The sequence below is a fragment of the Amblyraja radiata genome, chromosome 31, assembly GCF_010909765.2.
Source record: "Amblyraja radiata isolate CabotCenter1 chromosome 31, sAmbRad1.1.pri, whole genome shotgun sequence".
Lineage (NCBI taxonomy): Eukaryota > Metazoa > Chordata > Chondrichthyes > Rajiformes > Rajidae > Amblyraja > Amblyraja radiata.
The window spans coordinates 18290636-18304440 of record NC_045986.1 but is presented as its reverse complement, the minus strand read 5'-3'; the positions used below and the strand labels follow the sequence as shown (position 1 = coordinate 18304440).

The 13805-nt window shown below is 42.8% G+C and overlaps 1 pseudogene; it reads right to left on the bottom strand.

Moving 5' to 3' along the window:
* Positions 1 to 500: 500 nt before the first annotated feature.
* LOC116990671 lies at positions 501 to 611 on the bottom strand (annotated as a pseudogene).
* Positions 612 to 13805: the final 13194 nt, after the last annotated feature.

The window sequence follows — 13805 nt, the reverse complement described above, 5'->3', positions numbered from 1 at the left end:
TAATATCATAGAGACATGCCATGACGATATGATCCTTAATAGTGTCAGGGCTGGTTTGAATATCTGGGAACAGTTTTGGCTCATATTAGCCATTGTCAATAATTTATACTGCCATAGTTACCCCATCCAGGTAAATTGGTATCTTCGAAATTTTATGAATGGGTACTGAATAGTATGCATCTTTTAAGTTGATGTGTACCATAAAGTATCCTAGGAAATCCATGGTTACTGGTTACAATTTTCCTTAAGTGTGTAACCTGGTGAAAATACTCAAGTGGTAAAGTCAATGATGGTGCGACATTCACCATCTTAGGGTTTTTTGGTACCAAAGGTTCATATTAGGCTTCTTATGACCCCTAGTATATCAATGATGGTGCGACATTCACCATCTTGGGTTTGTTGGTACCAAAGGTTCATATAAGGCTTCTTTATGACCCCTAGTATATCTTCTCCAGTTAGCTAGTCCCTCATGTTCTTTTTTAGTGGGAGGGTAGACCCCTTTGGGGTGCATGCTGAACTGGTGATATATGGTCCCTAGGTAAGGGACGTATCAGATATTAAACTAAGAACAGATACTACACTTGACCTTAGCCAAAAGGCCGAGAAGTGATGGGTTTCTTAATTCAATTTTTATCCTTGAATACTTTTGGTATATAACTACCAAGTGTGATAGTTCTTCATGTTCCCAACCCAGGTGTGATTCTCCTGCAATTTAAGATATTTGGATTTTAAAAATCTATGCTCAATGCACCCCCCAATAATGGTGGGCACTTTGAGTAAATGCAATTTAGGGGAGGCGTGATGAAATCCAACGCCTCATGACTACCTGTTACATATGCTACATATTCATTGTAGCAGTCCCAACCTCCTGCACTACTTTGTATCAGGCACACTCACCACACACACACACACTGTGATTAGGTATGTAAGCACTTTCAGTATCACTACGCCACACAGACAAAGGAGCTGAAGAAAGGAGTAAATTAAGGCAACTGAAACAACCTGAATTGTGTCGTTATTATCAGGATATCAAACCCGAAGACACAACATGGTGGCAGCGGTGACTTTCGAGTAAAAAACCGCGCTATTGTGAATCGCTATTGTGAATTAGGAACAGCGGCTGCAGAGAAATTGATTTTTTTTGTGCACCCGCCTAACAACACAAGATGGCGGCCTCCACAGCAGCAATGAGCCTCCACCCTACGATGAACTGGGACGCCGAAGATGTGGTGGAGGCGTTCAAGAAATTCAAACAAAAGAGCCAGCTGGCATTCAAAAGCTTCCTGAAAGGAACTGCAGATGAAGAGAAGGTCAGTTATATTTTACTATGGCTCGGGGAGAAGGGTCTAGACATTTTTAACAGTTGGAGCTTAACAGAGCCCGACTGCAATAATCCGGGAATAGTCCTTGAAAGGTTTGCGAACCATATGGAGCCCAAATCAAACCACAGAATCCATCGGTATGAGTTCCAAGGGCTAAGACAAGACCCACAAGAAACAACCGACACTTTCCTGTCGAGACTAAGGAACGTGGCCAAGAAATGCAGATTTGGTGATGAAGATGACAGAATTGTCGACCAGCTAATATGGGGGTGCGCCCACCAAGAGGTCCAAAAGTCCCTAATAGGGAAAGACACCCTCAACCTAAAAGACGCCGTAGATGCTGCCAGAGCTTTCGAAGCCACAAGGAAACAAATGTCCTCCCTCTGCCTTCAAGTGGGCTCATCTCAGAGCAGCACCAGAGTGAATATAGACGCTCTCTCAAAACGTGACCCTGGCTCCACCTTAAAGGCTCCAAAGCAGACATTTTCTAGGCATGCAAACAAACAAGCAAGCCAAAGAAGCTGCTGGAACTGCGGTACAGAGCATGCATTTGATGATCGCAGGGAGTGCCCAGCATACGGGACTACCTGCAACTCCTGTGGGAGGCCTAACCACTGGAAAAAAAGGTGTAGGTCAACAAAATCATACAGCACCAAGCCAAAGCAGCAATGGTCAAAGAACGATAGAAATACGAGAAGGAAACAAATACACGCACACGTCCAACAGGAAGAGGAGATAACCTCAGATACCTCTGAGAAAGAATTCCTTTCCGTTGGGACCATTGACGTCCACGAAATGGGAAACAACAAACCACATAGCAACAGAGATGAAGCATATACTATAATACAACTACAGAAAAAAGTGGGAAAGAAAAGAACAACGATTAATCTAAGGCTCAAAATTGATACTGGAGCCCAGAGCAATATCTTACCAGTCAATCTTTATGGAAAGATATTCCCTGAACACATGACAAAAGATGGCAGCGTCAGGAAAGGAATCCTTAGAAGTAGCGATGTAGTCCTAGCTGCATACGGAGGTTCCATAATCCCACAGCTAGGCAAAACAATCATAGCAGGAACATACAAAGGGAAAGAAGTGAAATGCCCCTTCTACATCACTAAATCGAAAGGACCTGCTATTCTCGGCCTGGACACATGCCAAAGACTGAAGATTGTGTCAATCAACCATGAAATCAAGACAAACTCCTGCAGAATTGACAGAAACATACCCATCAAAAACCGGCCGCCCATCAGGAACAAAGAAGAATTGATGGACATGTACCCAGAGTGTTTTGACGATACCGTTGGTTGTTTTGAGGAATACGAATACCATATCACAGTAGACCCCAGTGTGAAGCCAGTGATCCACCCACCCCGCCGTGTTCCCCTTGAACTGAAAGAGAGGCTAAGGGAACAACTAAACGAAATGGAAGAAAAGGGCATCATCACAGCAATAACTAAACCAACTGATTGGGTAAATTCAATTGTTATCAAAGAAAAGCCAAACGGAAAACTAAGGATATGCCTTGATCCCAGGGATCTGAACAATGCATTGAAGCGCGACCATTATCCAACTCCAACCCTTGAAGAGATCACACCAGCACTGGCCGGTTCCAAGGTGTTCAGCAAGCTGGATGCTAGCAATGGATATTGGAACATCAAAATAGACCGGAAGTCATCAATGCTCACCACTTTCAACACGCCATTTGGCAGATTCAGATTCAACAGGCTCCCATTCGGGCTGAAGGTGAGTCAAGATGTCTTCCAGCGGAAAATAGATGAAACATACAAAGGCTGTAAAGGGGCAATCGGGATAGCAGATGATATCCAAGTATACGGCAGAGATGAAAACACGCATGATTACAACCTCCATGAGGCTATGGAAAAAACTCGAAGAGCCGGCATAAAGCTCAATGCAGACAAATGCATAATCAAAGAAAGGGAGTGCAAATTCTTTGGACTGATTTACTCTGCAGAAGGAGTGAAACCGGACCCTACAAAAGTGGATGCTATCAACCACATGGAGGAACCCAAAGACAAGAAACAGCTAAGAAGTTTCCTAGGGCTCATACAATACATGGGAGTCTTCATACCTAAGCTTGCTAATCACACAGCAAATCTCCGTGAATTGATGAAAGACGACGCTGAATTTGATTGGTGTGCTTCACATAGCCAAGATTTTGGGAAATTAAAACAACTCATCAGCAAAGAAACGATCCTGCAGTACTATGACAGACAGAAACCTGTAACACTCCAAGTTGATGCCTCCATGAGAGGAGTTGGAGCAGTACTGATACAAAATGGCCGACCTATTGCGTATGCATCCAAAGCACTCACTCCTACAGAATCAAGGTACGCAAACATAGAGAGAGAACTCTTAGCAGTAGTCTATGGCTGCGAGAAATTTCACACTTACCTATATGGAAGGTATTTCGACATCGAAACAGACCACCGCCCTCTAGAACAAATCGGAAAAAAAAACCTCACCAAAGCACCAGCCAGACTACAGAGACTATTACTGAGGCTACAGAGCTACGACTACAACATCAGATACAAGCCAGGAAAAGACCTGCTGCTAGCTGACGCCCTATCCAGACTATCAACACATGACAAACAAGAGATGGAAGGGCTGAGCATAAAGATCCACCACATTGTGAGTGTGACAAGCGTGAAGCTGGAACAGATCAAAGAGGAAACAGCCAGAGATGAAGAACTCCAGCTCCTCACCCAAATGGTAATACAGGGGTGGCCAGAAAAGAGACAACAAGTTCAGCCTATCCTCCGCGAATACTGGACCATCCGTGATGATATTTCGGTAGAGAATGGAGTCCTGATGGCCGGATCACGAATCATCATACCCAAGTCCATGAAAAAAGAAATCCTCGAAAAGATCCACCAGGGACACTTAGGAATGGAAAAGTGCAGACTCCGTGCTAAATCCGCTGTGTACTGGATAGGCATGTACAAGGACATAGAAAAGCTGGTATCTACATGCCACATATGCCAAAAATACAGGAATTCACAACAGAAGGAGGAAATGACACCCAGTGATATCCCAAGCCGGCCATGGCAAACCATCGGAGCAGACCTGTTCACAGAGAACCAGCAATGGTATTTGATTATGGCCTGCTACTACTCCAAATTCCCATTTGTGAGAAACATAAAGGACTTGAAAGCTAAAACAATTGTGTCAATTGTTAGAGGGTTGTTTGCAGAGCAAGGAATACCTGAGCAGATCGTATGTGACAATGGAACCCAATTCACATCTCGGGAATTCAGAGAGCTGGCCACCGAATACGGGTTCAAAATCACAACATCTTCACCACATTACCCAAAGGGCCATGGGTTTATTGAAAGGCAAGTACAGACAGCCAAGAAAACACTAATAAAATGCCGAGAGGCAAAGGAGGATCCAAACCTGGCACTTTTATCCTTACGGGCAACTCCACTAAAGGCTGACATGAAGTCTCCTGCAGAAATGCTAAATGGCAGGAAATACAAAACCACCCTGCCAAGCAAAATCCAACCCCCTATCGACCAAGAAGAAACAAGGGCAAAATTGGCAGCTGCCCAGGAGGAGGGGCTGAAACAATACAACAAAAATGAACAGTACTTGCCTGAACTATTTCAAGGCCAAAACGTACATGCTCAGGATCCAACAACAAAGAAATGGACCCCAGCACAAATCACCAGCAGGGCTGGAACCCCAAAATCATATATCATAGAGACAGAACCGGGCAGGCAGTTGAGACGAAACAGAATTCACATCCGCCCGACACCTGAAATGTCAACACCTGCAACTTCAAAGACAACACCAGCAACTCCTAGGACACCACCCACAGCAGCAGCAACACCTGCCATTGATGACAACACATTCTCACAAACTGCTACCAGTGAGTCATATAGTCAACCAGCACCAACCAATGGCCAGGAAACAACTCAACAAGTTACCAATACATCGAGTGCAACACTGCAGGCAACAACCAGATCTACTAGATCCAGGAGCAACATCTTACCCCCAGCGCGTTATCGCTAGCACTGGAAGGGACAAGTCACGCCAAGACATGACTCTTGACTGGCTACGCACTACCTGAAAGAAAACAAGCTGCCATTATATATTTTGTTGTGTAGTATAGTAGAAAGCAGAATGCCATGAATGTGGGCAGAATAATCCCACGGTATCTGCTACAGGATTGCCACCCTCGCTCTGGCAATCCTCTAGTGTCACTAATTTTTGTTCCTTTCTTTTGAGAAGGGGGGATGTTACATATGCTACATATTCATTGTAGCAGTCCCAACCTCCTGCACTACTTTGTATCAGGCACACTCACCACACACACACACACTGTGATTAGGTATGTAAGCACTTTCAGTATCACTACGCCACACAGACAAAGGAGCTGAAGAAAGGAGTAAATTAAGGCAACTGAAACAACCTGAATTGTGTCGTTATTATCAGGATATCAAACCCGAAGACACAACACTACCTGTCTTGGAGAGGTTTTTTGAAAAGAACAGGTAGTAAGCTGGTCGTCAGTTGAGACTGAAAAGCCATCTCGCTAGTGGTGGAGCCACATAGCGGCCACACCCAGCGGCTCTTCCTGATCCTGTACCTCAAGCATACTCCCAATGTTGTTCAGCCAGTGACCCCTCTTCTTGACCAGCCCAGCCCTGGTCGCCATCGATCCCTCGATAAGGGAGATGGCCAGTGCTGTAGTGCACTGGAGTGGGAGTGTTATGTCGCGCATGCGTGCTGGACGGGTTCTTCATGTAGTCACTCACGTGACTCCGAAGTAAATTATATCAATCGCATAATGGTGCAGTGGTAGAGTTGCTGCCTTACAGCACTTGCAACGCCAGAGACCAGGGATCGATCCCGACGACATTACAGCACTTTGTGTCTTTTTAAAAAAAGTTAAAGGTTCAAATACATTGTATATTGTTGAAAACAGAACACCACTTGCATCTAAAACTAGAGCCAGGAGATAACAGATTTACAGGGAAGAATTTTTATCATATGGTTCAAATCTGGACCTCACTGCCTGAGGGGATGGTGGAAGCAAAGACTCTCACAGCATCTGAAAGGTATCTTGTCCACCACTTGATTTGCTAAGGCATAGGAAGGCCAAGTGCTGGTAAATGGGTTTAGTGCAGTTGGATACCTTGCGTCAGGCATGGACTTATCAGGCCTGCTTCTATGTACAGCGACTCTATGAATCTATAATCTGGGACGCTGGAGGCAGAGCAGTGAGATTGTAAATATTAACTGTACCTCCCTGATTATGGTCACTCAAGGAAGTTATGGACTTCTGATTATTGCACTGGCCAGGAAGTGCAGAGGCCATGGCATTTCATGTCCTATGGCACACAACATGAATTTAGCAATGTGTGGTGAGAATTGGAAAATGTCTTGTAAAAAACCCGATTGTCCAATGCTCTACAGAAAATAAATCTACACTTAACTCTGATACTTCATAGCTTCTTAGAGCAGAATAAGGCCATTTGGCCCATCAAGTCTACTCTGCCATTCAATCATTGCTGATGTATCATGCCCTCTCAACCCCATTCTCCTGCTTTCACCCCATAACCCTTGATACCCTTACTAATCAAAAATGGTATAATCTCTGCCTTAAAATATCTATTGACTTGACCGCCACAGCCATCTGTGGCAATTAATTCCACAGATTCACCACCCTCTAACTGAATAAATTCCTCCTCACCTCCTTTCTAAAGGTACATCCTTTTATTGAGGCTAGGGCCTCTGGTTCTAGACTCCCACTAGTGGAAGCATCCTCTCCACATTCACTCTATCCAGGCCAGATATTTTGTTACATGGTTGATTCAGCTGCCACAGGCAACCTTGGACTGGCCTTGTGATTGTCACCCACTTCCCAAGAACACATTTTAACAAACCAGCATTTTTAAATAACGTGTCCAAGTGAGCCAACATTCATATTCAATAGGCAGAACTCTTGTTTTTGGGTCCCGAGTTGAAAGACTTTTATTTTTAGCAAGTTGCAAAGACGTCACTGCTCGTCCCCTTTTGATTAACACTCATGCCCCTGCTCGAATTCCGTATTCTTAAAGAGAGCGCTTGACCTCAAAATGGTCTGATGTTTCCAAGTGAGTGTGACACTGTGAGTTGGGATGGCTTCATGCTGACTCTCACAGCTTGTATCACAGATTAGTTGTCACACACTGCATGCCCACAGTAAAGGGAGGGCAGTCAGCGAGAGCTACAATGACAGGCATCGTCACTCAGGCTGATTGTGCTGTTCATCTCCAAACCCTTGAGGTCCTTTATGTTTAGTAAATGAATTCCACCGAGAACTTGGCTCACTTCTCTGTGTTGTCTGATGGTTTATTTTGAGGAGTTACACAACGCTGCTACTCTCGATTGCTTTTCCGAAGACTCATTTAAATTTTGCACCGACAGAGTTTCCTTACTAAAACATTCTCTTTCAAGGCAATTGTTACCTTGCCATGGGTTCCACTTTGTGATCCCATATTTCAATGGATCTTTGGCTACATTTTATTGCCTTTAAATGGTGTGGGTCATGATTTGTCCCTGTCATGAAGCCACTGTGAAATCGAGCAACACCAAAGATGTTTCGCGGTTTTATTCCACACGGCGTAAACGACTTTGTAAATCAGGTATAATAATTCCTGAAGCTTAAGCTGAAAAGAGCCACCGTGGATAGTGCTACTACCAGTGACACAGGTTCAATCCTGACCTTGGATGCTGTCCATATGGAGTTTGCATGTTTCCCCCGTGACCGCATGGGTTTCCCCCCAGTATGTGGGATCTTGCATTTAATTGGCCTCCAGAAATTGTCCTTGTCTTGGTGAGTAATAGAATCTAGAGGTCATGGATTCATAGTCATACAGTGTGGAAACGGGCCCTTCAGCCCAACTTGCACACACCGGCCAACATGTCCCAGCTACACTAGTCCCACCTGCCCGCGTTTGGTCCATATCCCTCCATTAATTATCCATGTGCCTGTCTAATTGTTTCTTAATTGTTGGGATAGTCCCAGTCTCAACTACCTCCTCTGGCAGCTTGTTCCATACACCCACCACCCTTTGTGTGAAAAAGTTACCCCTCAGATTCCTGTTAAATCTTTTCCCCTTCACCTTAAACTTATATCCCCTGGTCCTCGATTCACCTTCCCTGGGCAAGAGACTCAGCAGAGTGAGATGGGCCAGAGATATTGGCTGCCGTAGGAGAGTGTTTGAGAGGAACCAGCAATAAAGAGCTCTGTTCACAGCCCCGGGATTTCCCGGAGCTATTCACAGCTTTATTAGTGCAGTCACGGTTATGTTGGCGCAGCTTCTGTCTCCACAAGGCCTCGCAAGGATAGTCAGAAAAGTGATGGAATAATCATCGGTAGACACAAAAAGCTGGAGTAACTCAGCGGGACTGGCAACATCTCTGGAGAGAAGGAATGGGTGACGTTTCGGGTCGAGACCCTTCTTCAGACCCGGTCTTTTTGTACTCCAGCTTTTTGTGTCTATCTTCGGTTTAAACCAGCATCTGCAGTCCCTTCCTACACATGGAATGATCACATTAAAGCCTCACTGGCTGCAGCTGCAACAAGACTCAAGAGTTCAGCACCATCTACACATCCACTTTGTTCACACTGCCCAGAGTAGGTGAATCGAGGGCTAGAGGACATAGGTTTAAGGTTTATAGTAACCTTATTAACAATATTGTTATGCAGTACGGTGCGAAGTGGTAGAGCTACTGCCTTATAGCGCTAGAGACCGGGATCGATCCTGGCCGCGGGTCTTTGTCCGTACGGAGTTTGCACATTCTCACCATGACCTGCATGGGTTTTCTCCGATATCTTCGGTTTCCTCCCACTCTCCAAAGACATACAGGTTCGTAGGTTAATTGGCTTGGTATAAATGTAAATTGTCCCTAGTGTATGTAGGGTAGTGTTAATGTGCATGGATTGGTGGTCAGTGTGGACTCGGTGGGTCGAAGGCCTGTTTCCACACTGAATCTCTAAACTAAACTAAACTGATGCTGTGAGGCCTAATCTTGTGCTATAACACTTCATCAAATGTGTTCTCCGGTGATCACTTGTGTGGTGAAGTGTTCAAAAGGGAACTGCAGATGCTGGAATATCGAAGGTACACAAAATTGCTGGGGAAACTCAGCGGGTGCAGCAGCATCTATGGAGCGAAGGAAATAGGCGACGTTTCGGCCCGAAACGTCGCCTATTTCCTTCGCTCCATAGATGCTGCTGCACCCGCTGAGTTTCCCCAGCAATTTTGTGTACCTGTGTGGTGAAGGTTGTTCCGAAGTGATCTTAGTAAGGAGCATGAGACCCGTACAAGGCAAAACAGACAGAATTTGTCCCATTTTCCCAATAGTGCCTCCAACATTATATTTTTCCTTTGGTTCATTTTGGTAACATTCCAAGAGCTTTAATAATTATCTACCTGACAGTTTTCTCTCATTAGGGGCAAAAAAAACATTGTCTTTGAATGTTCTAACAAGATATTTCCTGGACATTGCACAATGATTAACAACTGGAATTTTGACTTCAATAAATTAAACATGTTCAATCTGTTAAAAACAAAATTAGATCTGAAGTGCCTTTGAAATCTGATAATGGTCACAGAAGCCTTTGCAATTCTTGCGTCAAACAAAATTTCTCAAATCAAAGTAAAAAACAAGTTGCTGGAGGAACTCAGCAGATCAAGCAGAGTCAGCGGCTTTAACTACATCAGATAACGTTTATGATTACAGGTTAACTTCATTCAAACAACCAAGTTACTGCAAAGACTGAAGATGTTGAACTGTGAAAAAAAATATTCACTTTCTGCTAAATTCTAGATAAAAGAGAAGGCTTGAGAACTTCCTGTACAAAAAAAAAACCATATCCGCAGGAGTGGTATAATGATATTGTTTACGATCCTACATCAGGTGGAGATCAGAAGTTCTTATGCCATCATAATAAGCTGTGAGAATTATTCAGGTAAACCTGTGGGCTGCCACCAAATAAGTGATGGTGTGAGCTGCTGGAATAGTGCAAGAAGAAATGCGACTAATTTGACAAGACAGTCCTTCAACACCGTTCAGTGAATTAACTCATCACAGCCTCTTTGATAAACGTCACGCTGCAATCTCCATAATCCAGAAGAACAAGGGCAGCAGGTGCATGGAAATAATGATCCCTTCTTCCCATGGAATATGAAAAATTGTTTCAATGTTAAGAACCTGAAAGAAAAGAACTGCAGGGAATAGACCATGCACACTGACCTATGGAGTAATAAGTGGGATATAATTCTTAAGGAAGAAATTCCGTAAAATGGCTTTCTACACTCTTGTCCCAGGTATTTTGCTTCCAGACGCATACAACTTGTCCAAATGTTATAAACGTGTTTGTCATATGTAGGAAGGAACTGCAGATGCTGGTCTACACCAAAGATAGACACAAAAAGCTGGAGTAACTCAGTGGGACAGGCAGCATCTCTGGAGCATTCCTTCTCTCCAGAAATGCTGCCTGTCCTGCTGAGTTACTCCAGCTTTTTGTGTCTAGCTTCTCGTTTGTCTTGTTTGAATGTAATGCAGCACTTATGAAGGTTTCACCAACATTTTTGTGAATCCAGGAGATGTTTGGATACAAACTTATAGAATGAGGAGGTGATAAAATGGCTGACAAAGAATTATAAACAAATGTTGAAGAACAAAAAGATACTTCGCAGCAACCCAGTGAATAACTTAGTTCTCCCATTACAACCAACGCAGTCTGAAACCATGCAGAAGTGTTTACCTATATTATCTGGCCTGGCTGATGATTTACACTATAAAAATATTGTTGTTTAGTCCAATATATGTAAAGCTGGCTTGGTTTGTTTGGGAACCCGTGTACTAAGGTCATGACATGAAGACTTCATGTCATGCATGAAGGAAGAGATATCCTGACAAGCCATCAACACTGACTTGATGTTGGGACCCGAAGATTTAAGGACGGTTTGTTTGCCTAAATCCCTAAAAATAAATTGTGCATGTGCATTTCCAGGCAAGTCCTGTTCAAGAGAACAGTTTCAATGCTGTCAAAACAAATTGTGTGTTTCCCCCCCAAGGAATAAAAGGATGTGGGATACAACTGTTGAAAGACTATTTTTAATTGTCAGCTAATTGTGAAAGAGTAATGTTAGCACAGGTCCAATTAGGATGGAAAATATACCCATGGCTTTTGTGAAAAGGTTGGAGACATCAACGTTGTCATTAATTAGAGATGTTTCCCTATTAGGGATAAAGTTTTGTACACTTCGTGCTGGGTTAATTTTAATCATGTTAATTATACTCCTCCTCTGGTCACGAGTCAGATACTGTATTGCTCCAGATTCACGACTTAGTCAACATTCCTAAAGCAGATCATCTCATTTATCCCATTGCTATATATGAACCTTATGTGGGATTGGTGCTGCATGTTCCCACAAAGTTAGTTCCACCATTTGAATAAGATTCGTCAACAATAAGTAACTTTAAGACGTTAGTTGTGTTTACTTTACAGATACAACGCGGAAACAAGCCCTTCGGCCACCGAGTCTGCACCGACTAGCGATCCCCGCACATTAACACTAAACTGATGCTGTGAGGTCTAATCTAGCACTATAACCCTTCATCAAATGTCTTCCCCTGGAACTGCAATCACCTGTGATCACCGACACACACACACAAGGGACAATTTACATTCATACCAAGTCAATTAACCTACAAACCTGTAGGTCTTTGGAAAGTTGGAGGAAACTGAAGGTCTCCGAGAAAACTCATGTTGGTCACGGGGAGAACGTACAAACTCCGCACACATAGTCTGTGGCCAGGATCAAACCCGGGACCCGGGGCTCTGGCGCTGTAAGGCAGCAACTCTACTGCTGCGCCACCGTGCCGCCAATGTCGAGGATGTGCTTAGCGCTATTTTAATGCAAATCTCCCTTCCCAGATTACATCCGTTTATGGAAGTTGAAAATGGTGCTCGGGCAGAACTCCAAGAATATGGCTTAAGGCTGATCTGCATTGACACTCCCATTGTGCTCAAGCACATTTCAATCATAAATCTGCACCAAACCAGTAATATATGTAAATAGTGTAACACGTTTCTGAACGGGAGGATGGAAATATTTTTTTATGAGATCAGATCAGGTCAAGTATAGTTGAATACAGTTGCCTTGCTCAGGATCAAGCAAACTCCGACATCTAAATGTGTTAATTTTCAGCAATGGATTGAATATTACCTATTTCAATGGAAATAAAATACATTTTGGCATTGGGCTGTTATCATCATTCAGTCGCCTTAAGTTGAATTTCTGATAAAGCTGAAGGAAATGGCACCCATACAACTGAAATATAAAGCTGCTAGGTTCCAATGTTAGACTCCCCACTCCTTTAACTTGAACAGTGCAATTTTAAAATAATTAGCGATGTTAAGAATTTTGTCCAAATTCATAAGAGAGGCATTATATGGTAATGAAATTAAGGAATATTATCAAATGAATCAGGTAATGGAAACATCTTTACTTTCAAATCTTATATCCTGAAAAGAAATAATACTATATTTAATGTTCTGCAAATGCTCTTATTTTTCATATACTTTGGACTTTGAGACCCTTTTTCAAAACACACATTCCTTTAGATACCAAGTTATGAATATTATTCTACAATAACATTTCCAAATTATGCATTTAAAAAAAATATGTATATCAGAAAATGTGTGCCAAACATTTCTGAAATAACTAAATTTTCTGAAATACGTCTCCAGATACAGGATCCGCAATGTCAGAACACTGAATAATCCTCCCATAAGCTAAGGTGTAGTTCCAATTTCCCAACCTATCTCATTGCACCCATTGCACCTTTAAAATCGGAACTTTCACTGTGAGTGTGACACAATATTCTGCACCCTGCTATGTTTTACTTTGCACAATTTATGCTTTGATTGTACTCATGTATAGTATGATTTGACTGAACAGCACACAAACAAAGTTGTTCACTGTATCTCGGTATACGTGACAATAATAAGCCATTATCAACAATGGGTGAATAAAGACTAACATCAATCAGTATGTTTAAAATTAGTCTTGTCAAGACAAAGTTTGCAGAAGGGAGTGGAAGAAAATAAATGGGAGAAGGTGTATCCCACAAGTCCAATACAGACAAAGGTTGATTTTCTACTTCATATTTTCCCAGTAATCCATATCTCTTGATTTCCTTACATTTGAAAATATCAACATTAGCCTTAAGTAAACTGAACAACTGATCATCCCTCAGTCCTTTGGGTTAGAGAATTCTAGATGCTTAATCCTCTAAATGAAGAAATTCCTTGTGCCCTTATTACTATTCAATCCCTTCTCCCGAGACATGCATTCAAATTTCTGATTCACAATCTGTCAGAGACAACAGCATCCACCTTGTCAATTCCTATTAGAAAATTAGGTGATTTAGTGAGATCTCATTCCATTAAACACC